Source organism: Symphalangus syndactylus, chromosome 5 (assembly GCF_028878055.3).
Source record: "Symphalangus syndactylus isolate Jambi chromosome 5, NHGRI_mSymSyn1-v2.1_pri, whole genome shotgun sequence".
NCBI lineage: Eukaryota > Metazoa > Chordata > Mammalia > Primates > Hylobatidae > Symphalangus > Symphalangus syndactylus.
Window position 1 is genome coordinate 55,761,195 of NC_072427.2, and position 16,421 is coordinate 55,777,615.

The window sequence follows — 16,421 nt, forward strand, 5'->3', positions numbered from 1 at the left end:
TTTTTTTTTTTTTTTTGAGACGGAGTCTCGCTCTGTCGCCCAGGCTGGAGTCCAGTGGCGCGATCTTGGCTCAATGCAAGCTCCGCCTCCCGGGTTCACACCATTCTCCGCCTCAGCCTCTCCGAGTAGCTGGGACTACAGGCGCCCACCACCATGCCCGGCTAATTTTTTTGTATTTTTAGTAGAGACGGGGTGTTCACCGTGGTCTCGATCTCCTGACCTCATGATCCGCCCGCCTCGGCCTCCCAAAGTGCTGGGATTACAAGCTTGAGCCACCGCGCCCGGCCTCCTGTAGTCTTATGATGCAAGTGGCTTTCCCATGGCTAGCTTGGGGAGGGGGATACTGTTGGCAGTCGAGTCTGGGGTGGCAGTCCTGCTTAGCCCTAGGGCAATGGTGCTGCCCAAAACAAGAGTAAACAGAACGAGTTACCCAGTCGAGCCAATGCCTTGGGGCCCTGGAGGTACAGACTTGTACCTGTAGGAAATAGCCATCATACACATCAGTCTTTTCAAATGCTTTTGTCACCGGGCTGAGTCCAAAGGACATCCTCTCCCAAAACATTACAAAGTTTATTGGGGCTACCATTTATCGAGCATTTATCATGTGCCTGAGCATGTCCTAGTGTACTAACTGCATGCATTATTTTATTATTTTATTTATTTATTTATTTACTTATTCATTTCTTAGAGACAGGGTCTCTTTCTGTTGCCTGGGCTGGAGTGCAGTGGTGCAATCAGGGCTCACTGCAGCCTCAAACTCCTGGGCTCAACTGGTCTCACCTCAGCCTCCCAAGTAGCTGGGACTACAGGCATAAGTCACCAAGTCCAGCTAATTTTTAAAGAAACATCTTTAAATAAACATTTTAAATAAATGGGGTTTGGCTTTGTTGCCCAGGCTAGTCTTGAACTCCCGGCTTCAAGCGAGCCTCCTCCTTTACCCTTATTGTTGCATTTAATCTTCACCATCACCCCATAAGAGTGCCTGGGGGTAAGTTCTCCACACAGTAACAATGTAGCAACCTCCACTTATAGGTGACAACGAGATTCAGTTTAGTCAAACAACTTCCCAAAGGTCACACAGCTGGCGAGTGGCTGAGCCAAGATGAAGACCTAGGACTCTAAAGCTGGTGCACCAGTAAATGAGAAAATCTCTGGGGGTTCACTATAGCTTCCTCCCAAGAAATCTTTCTCCAAACGTTCTAAAAACAATGACAGATCCATCTTTCATAAAGCAAACAAAACTAGCAGCCCCTTCATTTTGGGTTGGGTAGTGGGGGGAGGATAAAGGTTAGCTAAGCTCCAGGGCATCCCATTTTAATCCTACATATTTATGAGGCAATTGCCAGCACAGCACCCCAAACCTGAAGAACCCTGCACAGCTGTCTCTGTGGGGCATGGCGTGTCCATGGATGTAAAGATTTTCCAATGTGTGCTTACAGGCCAGTGGCATCATCCTCAGTCACAGGTTAAAGGGCAGCTAGGCCTGGCCTGCTAGGCACCACCGTGAGAATCTGCTGAGCTTTCCAACTAGTGTTATCTGTTGTTTGCAGTGACAGACACCCTGAAAAGAAGGGGTGTGGGTGGGGAAAGTTCTGATTTGAGGTCCCCTGATCCGGGCATGATCTCTTTTCCCAGTCGCAGGAATCAGGGGACTCCATCTGTAAACACAGGCTCAAGCTATGTCCCCCAGCCCCCTCTTTCAACCAGGTGCCACCCTCTGCTTCTCTTCCATAGACAGCCTCGAGCTGCCAGCTTTCCCTTAGGATCTGTGCCCTCGGGCCTGGCTTAATTTTTTCCTCTCCAAAGAGCCATCTGTAGGGCCAGAGCCCGGCAAAGCCTAACTCATTACTGGATGCCGGTTCCTTTGCCTGACTTTCAGTGATTCCTGCCTTACACTGGGGTTTATGTTTCTTGTCTCAACACTAACATTTCTCATTCCTCCACAAGTTGAATTGCTCATTCCAGCCAACTGAAGCACACTCTTCTTGACAGTTAGCTTGAGGCACATGGTTGATGCTTAAAAAAAAAACAAAAAAAAAAACCATTATGTCAATTTCATTGATCAACAAAAGTGATGGCTCCACTGCAAAGTTGATAGTGCCTGGACCTCTGAGTTCAAGAGCCTTCTAGACAAAGGGCTCTGAGCTGAAACATGAGCATGCACACATATACCTCTCTCTCGGTCTGATGAGATAATTTGGACACTTGGTTGTTATCCTTGAGTATTTTCCTGCCTCATTAATGCACGTGTAGCCAACACATTAAAAATCATAGCTAATAACGGCTAAGGCTGAGGACTTTCCTTAGCCAGGTAGTGGCTTTAAAAACTTTAAAGTTTTCACTAGACTCTCATTGAATAATTTCTCTTTTTCAGATCAAGAAACTGAGACTTACTATCACATTTGGGATGAAGTTGAAACAAAAAAAGAAACTGGGGCTTAAAGCTGTCAAGTATTTCACAGCCAGCAAGTGGCTAAGTTGGAACTTGAACCCAGGCAGTCTAGCCCTGGGATCCTGTGCCCTTACCCATTATCCAGTGTCGGCTACACAAAACTAAAGTGTACACATTTTCAACTACAGTTTAAATGGGTGACATATTTTTCGTAGGTGACTTTCAGTTTGGGGGTATTCTACTTACACAGTCTATTGAGCTGGATATTAACTGAGAACAAAAAGAAACTAATGAACTCTGAAAAGCATAAAACATGAGCAACATGATGTCACCGCAAAAGACAAATCAGCACATAACCTTCTTGTGACTGTATTTTGCTGACAATCCACAAGTTAATCATCTGCCTGAACTCAGCAGTGCTCTGTTCCCTTGGGACACACACACACACACACACACACACACACACACACACAATTGGTGGTCGTGCCGCCCTGAGCCTCCAGTGGGCGAGTGTGAAGAAGGGACCAGATGGGTCGGGCAGAAAGATGCTGGGTCAAGGGAGGAGGGGGCAGCCGGGAGCGCGCGCACGCTCTGGACTCGTGCACCCGCCGAAACTGGTGCGCGCAGAGCCCGCCTGGTTGACGGGTGAGGGTGACAGGGGCGGAGTAGGGGCAGCCCTTTCCCAGGCGGTAGTGGGGGCAGTGGTTATGTTGCCCTTTTAAGCTGCGGCTTGACAGGAGCCGCGCCTCCTGTCGGTGGAGTCGGTTACAAAGGGAGCAGCCCCCCCAGGCCGCCACACAGCTCCCGCCAAGGCCTCCCTGCCCCTTGCCATTTTCCAGCCGCGCTCCCACAAGGGTCCAGGCGGCCGTTAGAGGCAGAGCCGCGAAAGCTCGGCTGGGCGGCCCTGCTGGGTAGTCGCGGCCGTGACAGCGGCTCCGGACAGGCTCCCCTTCCGCGCCCCTCCCGCCGTAGATGAGTGGAAGATGTCCGTGTCAGGGTTCAAGGCCAAACTGAAGTTTCTGGGTCTATCTTCCACAAGAACCAGGAGCCGCCAGCCCCCGCTCACGCTCCACTGCAACATGACTGTGAGGCGCCCGGCGGCCCCCTCGCGGGGCAGGGCGAGGGCAGAGACGGGGCGCCCGGAGTCCCAGGACAAAGGGGAGCCTGCCCCAGAGAGGCCCCGGTTCCCCGCCCCTTTCTCCTGCAACTGGCCCGGCCCCGGCCCGGGACTGCGGGAGGCTTGGGTGGGAGGAAACGGAGGGCGCGTCTCTCCGACTCCTGGCGTGGGGTAGGCTTGGGGGCTGTTGGCCCCTCTAGGCCTCCGTCGCCGCGCCCTGAGGTGGGAGCCCGCGACTGCCGGAGCCTTCTTGGGACCCATGGTCGCCCTCAGTCGGCCAGCCTGCTCCGGAGACCGCGACAGGACGGTGCAGGGCGGCTCCGGCGTTTTTTGAGCTCAGGCAGGGAAGGGGAAAGACCTTTAAGATTTTCGGTGTTTTGGCTGGGTGCAGTGGCTCACGCCTGTAATCCCCCCACTTTGGGAGGCAGAGGCGGGCGGATCACCTGAGGTCAGGAGTTAGAGACCAGCCTGGCCAACATGGTGAAACCCCGTCTCCACTAAAATATACAAAAATTATCCGGGCGTGTTGGCAGGCGACTTAATCCCCGCTATTTGGGAGGCAGAGGCAGGAGAATGGTTTGAACCCGGGAGGCGGAGGTTGCAGTGAGTCCAGATCGAGCCGTTGCACTCAAACTTGGGGGATAAGAGGGAGACTTCTCTCAAAAAAATTTTTTCTTTTTTTTTTTTTTGAGGGAGTCTCACTCTGTCACCCAGGCTGGAGTGCAGTGGCGCGATCTCGGCTCATTGCAGCCTATGTCTGTTGACAGTCCACAGGATAAAGCGATTCTGCTGCCTCAGCCTCCCAAGTAGCTGGGATTACAGGCGCCTGCCACCACGCCTGGCTAACTTGTGTTTTTAGTAGAGACGGGGTTTCACCGTGTTGGCCAGGCTGGTCTCAAACTCCTGACCTCAAATGACCCACCTCTGCCTCCCAAAGTGCTGGGATTCCAGGCGTGAGCCACCGTGCCAGGACCCAAGGCCCTTAAGTTTTAAGCCTCATTCTTCAGTCAGGTTTTCCTTGCTCCCGCGTGTTCAGCCAATTGGTTTTAAGTTTGTGTTTAAGGAGAAAATAACAATGAAAACGGACTCCTTGATGGAGGAAAGGTTGGAATGCAGCCTCTGGTGCTGTTTGAGTGATCCCTCTCCCCCGGGCCTGGCTGCGCACTGCTGTGTTCTGGAAAGGCGCATTGTATGGTAGATGCTGCAGGTAAGAGTCCTGTCCAGGTGCTCTGCCCTCTTTTCCTTTCAGGCTTCTGTATCAGCTGTTTTTCCCTTGTAGAATGTGCCCCTGACCTCCCCCGCTTAACCCTGCCCAACTCGTCTTTACGTGTCTGACCATCAAGGCTCTTCTGGGTCATATTGAGTTCATGCTGATATTTTCCCTTCCCCCCCTCTTCAGTCCTTTCTATTTTTGCTTTGGTCATGTTCTGCTATATTCTGTAAGCCTTTAAAAAAATTCTTTTATGGTAGCAGGGGAGAATATTTTGTAATTATGCTTTGGGCTTTTTATCTTCCACTCAATAAATGCTTGGTAAATATTTGTTTTATTGAGTATATGACCCTATTCTAGCTATGTTGTGCTTGAACAAAAATCTTAACTGCCCTGTAAGTTAACTGCTAAGAATTTGTCAAAAGTGCAGAGATAATATCCAGAACTTGCCATGGATAGTACAAAAAGGTCTCTAAGGGCTTGATGGAAGTCTGTAAATTGACTTCATGTGAAAGACGTAAGAAACAAAAATATGAAGCATGACTGGAGAGCCGGAGTGATAAAGCAAGGGTCTCTTTCTCCAGATCCTTTGTAACAGTGTTATGTGACCTCTTCTAGAAGATCATTCTGAAAGATAATGCCAACTTGGAACCTAGGAAATCACCCAGTGGGTTTCTGCAGGTAAGGTGGTTCAAATCCTCATCCGCACCTTTGTTTTCTCTGCCTCAGTTTGCTTACAACGATGTTCTCAGTAGCTGTAATTGCTGTCTTTGAATACTTAAGCATTTGTTTTAGATCACAGGGGTATATGTGTGTTTTTATTTTACCAAGTGTTAGAATTTTTACTCTGCTTTTGTGGGCTCTGCGTTAGTTACTTGGTTGTTTAGTTGTAAAATGATTAGCAGAGAAAACTGTGTGTGTGTGTGTGTGTGTATTTTAAGGTTCTTTTGTTGTCAGAGCACTTAGAATTTTATTTTGTATGGTAATTCTGTCAGTTTACTTTATTCTCCAGCCCACGTTTATTGAACAGCAAAGTATGAAAGTAATGTGTCCCATAATCAGCCTTCAGAAGAATTACAACTGCTGTATGTCTGAACTTTATTTTCTTTTCCTTTTTTTTTTTTTTTTTTGAGATGGAGTCTCACTCTGTCACCCAGGCTGGAGTGCAGTGGTGCGATCTCATCACACTGCAACTTCTGCCACTCAGGTTCAAGCGATTCTCCTGCCTCAGCCTCCTGAGTAGCTGGGATTACAGGCACCTGCCACCCCACCCAGCTAATTTTTGCAGTTTTAATAGAAACAGGTTTCACCATCTTGACCAGGCTGGTCTTGAACTCCTGACCTCGTGATCCACCTGCCTCGGCCTCCTAAAGTGCTGGGATTACAGGTGTGAGCCACCATGCCTGGCTGAACTTTCAAGAAGAAGTTTGTGCATCAATTTTTTAAAAATTGTGATGTCAAAAGATAGCTGTGTCCTACATTTGGAAAGATACAAACACTGAACATTCTGGCAGGCAGTTTTGCTTGCTGGTGCTTGAGATAGAGCCATACATTGGTCTCAGTGGGTTTATGGAGAAAAATAGAGAAAGTTATTTCTAAAGAAGACCAAAAAATCCTTTTCTTAAGCAGTGACAAGTAAAGAGGTTGTCTTGGTTAACCTTGAAATGTGTTGCCCTTGATTAAGACAGTTTTATGTTGGGGATGGTAGTGGTGATAAACTTGTTTGAAATTTGTCCACTTATAGTAAATTTAAACAGTAATATAAAAGTTATAGTAACCTTTGTGGTAGCTGTCACAGACAACTTCATCCTCACAGGCCTTAAAATTACCATAAAATTAATAGAATAGAGGAGAAACGAAGGACCTGAATAATTAGATGCTTAGATAATTGTTCTGTGTTTTCATAACCGGTGAAATAGAGCAGTGTTAGAAGCACTTAAACATTCTATGTAAGGAACACTGCCTGAATTTATATTGCAATTTTTGAGCACCATTCATTGTTTAAAAACTGGTATATTGTAGGTCATATTTTAAAGACAAATAGAAAACTTTTTTCAAGATGGATATAAAGCTTAACCTTATCAAAATTACAAAATTTAAAGCATATGATTGAAAAATATTAATGCATAGGTTTAAATATTGGTCATCATTTTAGATGTCTTTCAAAATAGATTGTCTGTTAAACTGAACAAACTTTGAACATGTTGTAGCGTTTGTGCTGAAGGTTAAGTTTCCTGGGGTGGTGGATATTTCATAATATGGATAACGAAACCTTATTTTAAGAAATTTAGAAAATTTTTAGGCAAAACTAGAAAATGTTACCGATAATTCTCCCACTCAGAAGGTACCACTATCAGAATTTTGTATTTTTGCAGTCATCTGCTCATCTCTTTTCTCCTGTGCTTGTATATGTTCCCTCTCCCTTGAAAAATCAGATTTTTTTTCTGTAAACTGCTTTTTCACTCAACAATATTGTAGACCCATGTCGTAACTTACTCCTCTACAGTGGCTTCAGCTATTGTGTGCTTTCTCCTGGATGACTATACCATCTAGTCAGTCATGTTTCCTGGTACTAAATACAAAGGAGGGGGGGATGTGTGTGTGTGTGTGTATTTTTTTCTACCTTAACTAATGCTTTAGACATCATTAGGTAGAGCTAAATCCTTGAAACCTTCCAAGTGGTGGCTTTCAGTTCTCATTGCTGAATTGGTTTCTAGAGATGGAACAAATTATATTGTATGGAAACTTTCTTTTTTTTTTTGAGATGAAGTCTCGCTCTTGTCGCTCAGGCTGGAGTGCAATGGTGTGATCTCTGCTCACTGCAACCCCTCCTGGGTTGAAGGAATTCTCCTGCCTCAGCCTCCCAAGTAGCTGGGATTACAGGTGCCTGCCACCATGCCTGGCTAATTTTTGTATTTTTAGTAGAGATGGGGTTTCACCATGTTGGCCAGGCTGGTCTCAAACTCCTGACCTCAGGTGATCCACCCGCCTTGGCCTCCCAAAGTGCTGGGATTACAGGCATGAGCCACCACGCCTGGCCTTTTTTTCTTCTAGGTACCAGCTTTTATTTATCAGTTTGGTAAAAATGTTAGAAAGTGTGCAATAAAATGGGCATTCTCACAGTTATGGCACAAAGTATAATTATCTTTGACTTTCTAGGAAGCAGTTTGGCTTTGTAGAAACTTGCCTAACCTCTCCCCGTTGAGGCAAGATGAATTCTGACTACCCCGAGGTGGCCGACCTTGTCCCTGTGATTCCAGATCTCCCAGAAAAAGAGGTCTAGTCTCAGAGAAAACCCAGATTTTCTTGGCTTAGCCCACCTTGACAGCTAATCACTGGAAATGGGGTGGGTTGGTAGAGTCCTTTGGTCAGATTTTGTGTCAAGAGAGGGAGGTGGAAAGATGGGAGGGAGGTAGCAAAACTGGCCTGAATGGAACTCTGTAAGTTAAAATGGCAAAGGGATGTTTCTTCCAAGGAAGAAATTCTAGGGAAGGAAGGAAAGTTGAGGGGAAGGCAGCAGTTCTCAAAATTTTGGAATCAGGACTCCTTTACATTCTTAAAAATATATTGAGGGCCCAAGGAGCTCTGGTTTATGTAGGTTATATCTATTGGTATTTATCATTAGAAATTAAATCAGAAATATTTTAACTATTCTTTAAGAGCTCACCACATATTGTTATAAATGTTTTTATGTAAAAATTTCTAAACCCAAAGTAGCACAATCTTATATTTTTTGCAAATTTCCTTGATGTTTGGTATGTCATTTTCATCTGCATTCAATTTATTGTGTGATATTTGCTTGAAAAAATGTGGACAATGTCCAATCTCATACAGATAGCCATTTTAGATCATTGTGGATATATATATATATATTTTTTTTTTTTTTTTTTTTTGAGACGGGGTCTTTCTCTGTCACCCAGACTGGAATGCAGTGGTGTGATCACAGCTCACTGCAGCCTCAGTCTCCGGGGACTTAGGTGATTGTCCCACCTCAGCCTCCAGAGTAGTTGGGACTACAGGTGTGTATCACCACAACTGGCTAATTTTTTGTATTTTTTTTTTTGTAGGGACAGGATTTTGCCATGTTGCCTAGGCTTCTTTTTTGATACTCCATCAAAATTTGATTTTTCTTGAACTTTGGATCTTTTACCCTCACATGATATTATAACATCATGCATTGGTCATTTAGAAAATAATAGTTCACTGAGATCTTCTACATGTTGATATATTTGATTATACAGTATCAAAATACATTCATCAATATCACCATCAATCTCATCACAATACTTTTGGAAAGCAGTGGTGGATATAAGTTTTCTAAAATTCTAATTTTTTGTTCAGAAGCTTGAATTTTTTTATTAGCAGTTTTATTATTGAATTTTATTATGGCCTGTCTGTTGTTTTTCTTGAAATGACAGAATCTCATTTTTTGAGAAAATGTCTCCCAAAAACCCCAGTTGAAATAACATTGTTTGTCAGTACTCCTTTCAAGTAAAAATGATATTCCATTAAAGTGGTTAATTCACTTCACGACTTAGTCACATGAGGGTTTTTTCTCAGGCAGTCTGTAGGAATGCTCATGTGTGCTTCCAATTTCATCACTTGAAATATTAAAAAGACATATTCAAGGATTAAGATGTAGTAAAATTTTCACTGCTTCATCATAGACATTGTTTTTATTTTTGAGACAGGACCTTGTTCTGTCACCCAGGCCGGAGTGCAGTAGCATGATCACAGCTCACTGTAGCCTCAACCTTCTGGGCTCAATCCTCCTGCCTCAGCCTTCCGAGTAGCTGGGATTACAGGCACGCACCACCATGTCCAGCTAAATTTTGTATTTTTTGTAGAGTTGGGGTTTCACCATGTTGGCCAGGCTGGTCTGAAATTCCTGACCTCTGGTGATCCTCCTGCCTCGGCCTCCCAAAGTGCTGGGATTACAGGCGTGAGACACTGCCCGGCCTGCCCTTCCTTTTCAAACCTTTCCTGTGCATAGTGAAGAATACCATGATTACTAGTAGTTTGGTGTTACTGCCTTTATTTGTGCTAAAGTGCCAGCATTTTTACCCACTATTGTATTTGCACTCTTACAGCAAATGTCACCAAGTTAGTATTTCTGTTAAAATAGTTTGGACCTGGGCACTGAGGGCCCCATTTTGGGAACCATTGAAATAGGTACTTAAACTTACTATGTATCATATCTTTTCATCTACAAGATTTTTAAATCATAATTTCATTTAATTTTTTCTGTAATTTTTAAAATATGGTTTTGAAGAGTTTCAGTTCAGAGCAACACGTATTTTATTTTGCTTATGCTGAAGTTTACTAGACAAATACTGACCTAATAGGATGAGGTCCTAAATATACTTGCAGTTTCTTTAGGGAAAAAAAAACAAAAACCCAAAACTAAAAACGTAAAAATGGTCCATATGGTGCAGTCCCAATGTATGCTGAAGAATTTGAAGAGGAAAATGCAATACTCAGTAAGTGCTGTTCTTTATGAATGGAATTAATTCTGAACAGTATCTTTTAGCCTGTAAAGAGATTTGGGACACAGTAAGAGAGGAATGAGAAGAATGAGAATATAGTAAAGTAAACCATTATTGAAGAGATATGCTGTTAATGATGTCCTCTTTCATTACAACTTGTTTTTTTCTTTTTCCTTTTCTTCTTCTTCTTCTTTTTTTTTTTTTTTTTGAGACAGAGTCTTGCTCTGTCACCAGGCTAGAGTGCAGTGGCACAATCTCAGCTGACTGCAACCTCTGCTCCCCTGGTTCAAGCAATTCCCCTGCGTCAGCCTCCTGAGTAGCTGGGACTACAGGTGTGTGCCACCATGCCTGGCTAATTTTTTCTTATTTTAGTAGAGACAGGGTTTCACCATGTTGGCCAGGATGGTCTCCATCTCCTGACCTTGTGATCCACTCACCTCGGCCTCCCAAAGTGCTGAGATTACAGGTGTGAGCCACCGTTCCTGGCTAACTTGTTTTTCTTAAAAGAACCTTCAGTAAATATTTGGTTTCTGTGGCCTTAGCTATAATTCAGATTACAGTTTTCAAAGCAGTGTTTTCTAAGGTTGTTTGTGCAAAATTGTTTTCCATGACTTGAACCTAGTTGTTCTGAAGCTAATATATAATAATAATGGCTTTTCCCCAATTTATAATAGAAAATAGTACAAAGTAACAGTCTATTAGATGGGGGATGGAAGGAGAAGGGCAAGGGTTGAAAAAGTAACTATTGCATACTATGCTCACCATCTGATTAATGGATACATTTGTACTCCAAACCTGAGCATCAAGTAGTATCCCATGTAACAAATCTGCTTATGTACCCACTAAATCTAAAATAGATGTTGAAAAAAAAGTTTTCCCATATCAGCAATAATTGAATTGAAGGTGTAAAACTGTAATAAAAATTGAGACACTACAAAGTATCTTGTAGTTAAGCTACAAAAAACAAAATCCTAAAACCATCTATATAGAAAATTTTAGAAATCGATCTTAAAGGAAATCCAAATAAGTGGAGAATTATCATGTTAATGGATGCGATAAATTAATATTAAATTACATTATTTTTCCAATAAATCTAATATGGTCATTGATTTTAAAATGTGCATAGAATATTAATTTTTAATAAATAACTTGGTTAATTTTTAAAAATGCAGAGGGTTGGACTTGCCTTATCAGATATTGGAACTTATTACAAATATATGGGGAAAAATGCAGTAACTGGTGAATTTTTCATTTCCATTAAGAAATACTGGATCTGGCCCTGTGCAGTGGCTCACGCCTGTAATCCCAGCACTTTGGGAGGCTGAGGAGGGCAGATCATCTGAGGTCAGGAGTTCAAGACCAGCCCTACCAACATGGTGAAACCCCCTCTCTACTAAAAAAAAAAAAAAAAAAAATTAGCCAGGTGTGGTGGTGGGTGCCTGTAATCCTAGCTACTCAGGAGGCTGAGGCAGGGAGAATCCCTTGAACCTGGGAGGTGGAGTTTGCAGTGAGATTGCACCACTGCCCTCCAGCATCGGCGACAGAGTAAGACTATGTCTCAAAAAAAAAAAAAAAAAATGCTGGATCTCACTGGCAATGGAAAGGGAAAGGAAAGTTACTGATGGCAACATATTACTAATGGTAAATAAGCACATGAAAGGATACTCAATATCATATGTCATTAGAAAATTGCAAGCCAAAACAATGAGATGCTACTACATAGCTATTATAATGGCCCAAATCCAAAATACCAACACTACTGAGTGCTGGTAAGAACAATGAGCAGAAATAACTCTTATTCATTGCTAGTTGGGATGCAAAATGGTACATCCACTTTGGAAGACAGCTTAGCAGTTTCTTATGACACTAAGCACACTCTTAGCCTATGATTCCATAATTGTGCTTGTTGGTATTTGCCAAATGAGTTGAAAACTTATGCCCACACAAAACATGCACACAAATGTTTATACCAGTGTTATTCATAATTACCAAAAGAGAAACAACCAAAGTACCTTTCAATAGGCAAATGGACTAACACTCTACGGTGTAGCCATACAATGGAATATTAATCAGTTCTATATAAAAAAAAGAGCTATCAAGCCACAAAAAGGCATGGAAGAACTTTAAATGCGTATTACTGAGTGAAAAAAGCCAATATGAAAGCCTACACACTATGTGGTTTCAAGTATACGACATTTTGAAAAAGGCAAAACTGTGGAGACAGTAAAAAGATCAGTCATTTCCAGGGATTCCTGGGGAGGAAAGAAAGGAGGAATAACTAGGTAGAGCACAGGGGATTTTTAGGGCGGTCCAACTATTATTCTGTGTAACATTGTCATGGTGGGTACATCTCTGTTAAAATCCATAAAATGGACAACACAAAGAGTGAACCCTAATATAATTATGAACTTTAGATAAAAATAATTTATCAACATTTTGTCATCACTTGTAACAAATGTAACACACTAATGTTAAAAATACCACAAGATGTTAAAAATAGGAGAAATGGGGGTGGAGTGAGAGAGTCTACAGACAGGCACTTTAACTTTCACTAATTTTTGCCTGTAAACGTAAAACAGCTCAAAAAGTAATGTCTATTAATTTATATATATATATATATAAAATATATATGTGGTTACTACAATGTCTTTTTGAAATTAATACACAGTGAGAGATTGTGTCTAAGAATTGACATGGTCTTTAATTTGAATAACAACATTGAAATACAATATTAGTGTATTTAACTATAAATTAAGAAAATAAATTTTTCATATATGAATTGTTTATAACACTTTATTGAAATAACACCCACATCAATCCTCATCATTTCTGAGGCCCACATAATAATTAAAGGCCTCCAGCAGGTCCAATTTCATTCATTCATAGAACCAATGAGTTTCACTCTTGCAGGCCATGAGTAGCAGTTCTTCAATGGACAATGAGATCTAGAAAGAGAAAGATGTGTTCTATTTATTTGTGACTAGTGTCCTAAGTCATGGAGACAGAATCATGGGCTTGGAAGTAGCATCATCTTCCAGGTTACTGTGTAACTCACATTCCCAAGGAACAGACTGTCTGGCAAACACTTTGGTCTCCATCCTTGGGATTTCTTCTTCTCCTCTACATTTTGTTTCTCTTTCTCTTTTTTTCTGAATCATTTTTTCTTTTTCTGACCAATGATGTTTGTCCTTTTGTCCTAGGACTGGATCTCATTTATCTTTCTGGGAATAGCGCCATCTCTAAAGACTCCAGGTTAACCCACTTCATATCTAATCATTCCAGTCTAGATACTAAATATTGCAGTGTCAGTCAACATTCCCAGGGCCAGATCTTACCTCACACCTCAGGGTCATAACTCTCTTGACTACATTGGGTTTTGTCCTACTTTCATCATTATTGGCTGTGTGTATTTTGTCCTATCCTGGGAACAAGGAGAGGAGTGAAGAGTTTTCTCTTGCATTTCAATATTAACCCTACTCCTGCATTCTTCCCAGAAAGCCAGGAAATACAATGCCAATGTTTTCCATTCAGTTTATATTTCATGTATAATTAACTTTTGTGTTGAACATGAATAAACTGAAAATTTCTTGAAATAGAAACAATTTGATATAATTTTGTGGGTACAGCGTATACAATCCGTGTCCAATAAATTACTGACATCTAAACTTGTTATAGATTTTTTGTTCCATCATGTACTAATTCAGTAATTCTATTGCAATAAAACTAACATTTGTTTGTTAGTTATAATTCGTTCTTGGTAAGCCTTTTTCTGTGTTTTGCTTATGCTTCCATTATCTTCTAGATGAGCACTTTTGTATATCTAATTTAGAAGCATTACATTAAGAACAGTAAGAGAAAATCCTTTAATCTATATTTCCGCTTAAAATAAGATTGTAATAACATGTGCTCCACCACATATAGATGTTCACAAAACATAAGCAAGTGTGAATATTTTTTCATAACCACTTATGAATAGAAGGGCTCCTATTACATGCACTGTAACGAATTATAAAGTCATAAACACATAATCCTCAAAGTAGCAATAGGCAAATCAGGGAGAGAGAGAGAAAGAGAGAGAGAGCACAATGTTGCTCCCAGAAGACAATGAATTTATTGCTACCACTGAAGAAATTTTTGGAAGGGATGAAGCTTTTTGCTAACATGTACAATAACAACTGCAAAAGGAATAGGACCTGCAATCTTCAGTTGAATCAGTCTATTTATAATCTCATGTAAGATTGGTAAAGACAAAACATAGGTCATGGCTTTCTCATCATTCATTAATTCACCCACTCATTCAAAACACAAATAGATGCATGCTATGCTAGACACTGGGGATACAAATGGTTACAGCAATCCCTCAAGTTTCTCAAAGCCAGTGGGAGAAATAGGCATATAAACAACTAATATCATGCACTCTCATAGTGGACACTTGAAGACTGCCTAATGGACTGTGGGACTACAATATAAGATACTGTCAATTTGTCCTAAGAAGGTCACTCACGGGGAAGTGAAGACTGAATTCCATCACAAAGGAATAGTCAAATTTTCCAGGCCAACAGGGAAAATGCTATTCCAGATGGCAGGAACATTGTGAGCAAAGTTAAGGATCAAGGAAAAAATATAAGTATGAAGAGATGACAGTAGAGCCACATTATTCAGTACAAAGGGTGGGGTATTTGGTGGAGAGAAATGAGAATTAGGAGGGAGAGACGGACAGGGTCAGATCAAAAATGGTCATGGTCAACCTAAAACTAAGGAGCTTAGAATTTATCATGAAACAAGTAGGAGTCATTCAAAGACGTTATAAAGTGAAACATGATGAGATTTGCATTTCAGAATCACAGTGCTGATAGTGGTGCAGAGGCTGGATTACAGGTGTGGATGGAGGAGCTGTGGTGGAGGCCAGGGTAGGAGAGAAAGGAGTGTGAGGAGTGGTGGGGTGAGTCGGGTGGGGATGGATTTCCTAAAAAGGTGATAGAGGAAGGGAGATTGGGTTGGGGCATTCAGACGCAAAAACAGAAGGAAAAAAAATCTAAAAGGAAGGAGAAGTGATAGGCCTGTGTACCAATTTGAATAATACTACAATTATTTATTGAGAGCTCATGATGTACCAAACATGATATTTTAATCCTCACTACAATTAATTTTGGAAATTTTTAAAAATTTTCTCAATTGATATTCAGAGGAGTTAAATCGCTTATTGATGGCCATGCCAATTTCAAGTTAAGGGATGAGGTTAAAACTAAATGCTACTAGATACAGAGCTGGTGTCCTCTCAACTATATTCTTTGGCCCTCTTAACTGGATCAGCAACAGGGGAGAGGGCAGAGACTAGAATAGCTCTTCACAGATCTCTGGATCTGCTTGGATGCTGACCAGTTTGGAGGAAGAAGATGAATTAAATGGAGGTAGCTGAGGGATATCCAGGTGCAAAAGGTAAATAAGCAGTTGGATACATGGGTCTGAAGAAGGATCCTGGTGACACTGGTTGGTAGAGGGACCGAGAGCTGAAATTCACCTGCAGTAATTGTTACTCTGTGTCTTCCTGTTGCATTTATGGGTCAGCTCAATATATCTTTTCCTCTATCTTTTAAAGTTAGAATTTACAATACCTACCTAATAGTTACTTCCTGAAGAGTAAAAATCTTTTGTATTAGTTTTTCATTGGTCATGTTATTTATTAATGCTATCTTCAACAAATATGTATTCATTAACCATTGGGTGCGTTGTGCAAATTACACCACACTATTTGATAGAAAGAATGAGGTCTCGTCTTGCTAAATAGTTCTAGTCATCTCCCTTTTATAGTTTCCTTTACTTTGTCTTAAGAGCAAATTACTTTTCTATTCATTATTCATCTTATTACATGTTCTTTTTGCTTCACTTTAATCTTTTTTTGCAGGAGAAAGATTATAAATAAAAACATCTATATATAACTATAAAGCTTACACTCATAGCTGGCACAGAGTTTTTGCAAAAGCAAAAAGATGAACACTTTAGCTCTTTTGTTGGTATGATTTTTGAGTTGAGATAGCAGGAAAATTAAGTGGGATTTTGATATAAGAGTAACAAAAGGGAGCCTCTAGGGAGAAAGCAGATAATACATTGAGAATGAATAGAAATTATTTCTCAGGCTGGCTCTGCCACAGCAATTCTTGTCCCTTCCGTATAATTAATTATTTTCTGGTTTAACTGAGAAAATGTGAGACAATC

At 41.4% G+C, this 16,421-nt stretch overlaps 1 long non-coding RNA gene and 1 pseudogene across 1 annotated transcript; one reads left to right on the forward strand and one right to left on the reverse strand.

Annotated features, from left to right (window-relative positions):
• Positions 1-1,405: 1,405 nt before the first annotated feature.
• Positions 1,406-10,572, forward strand: LOC129481582 (uncharacterized; annotated as a pseudogene).
• Positions 10,573-12,980: 2,408 nt separating this feature from the next.
• LOC129482549 (uncharacterized) lies at positions 12,981-16,205 on the reverse strand. Its single transcript, XR_008657770.2, has 2 exons — positions 16,158-16,205; positions 12,981-13,150 (listed from the first exon to the last, which is right to left on the reverse strand). It is a non-coding gene; the product is annotated as an uncharacterized lncRNA (long non-coding RNA).
• Positions 16,206-16,421: the final 216 nt, after the last annotated feature.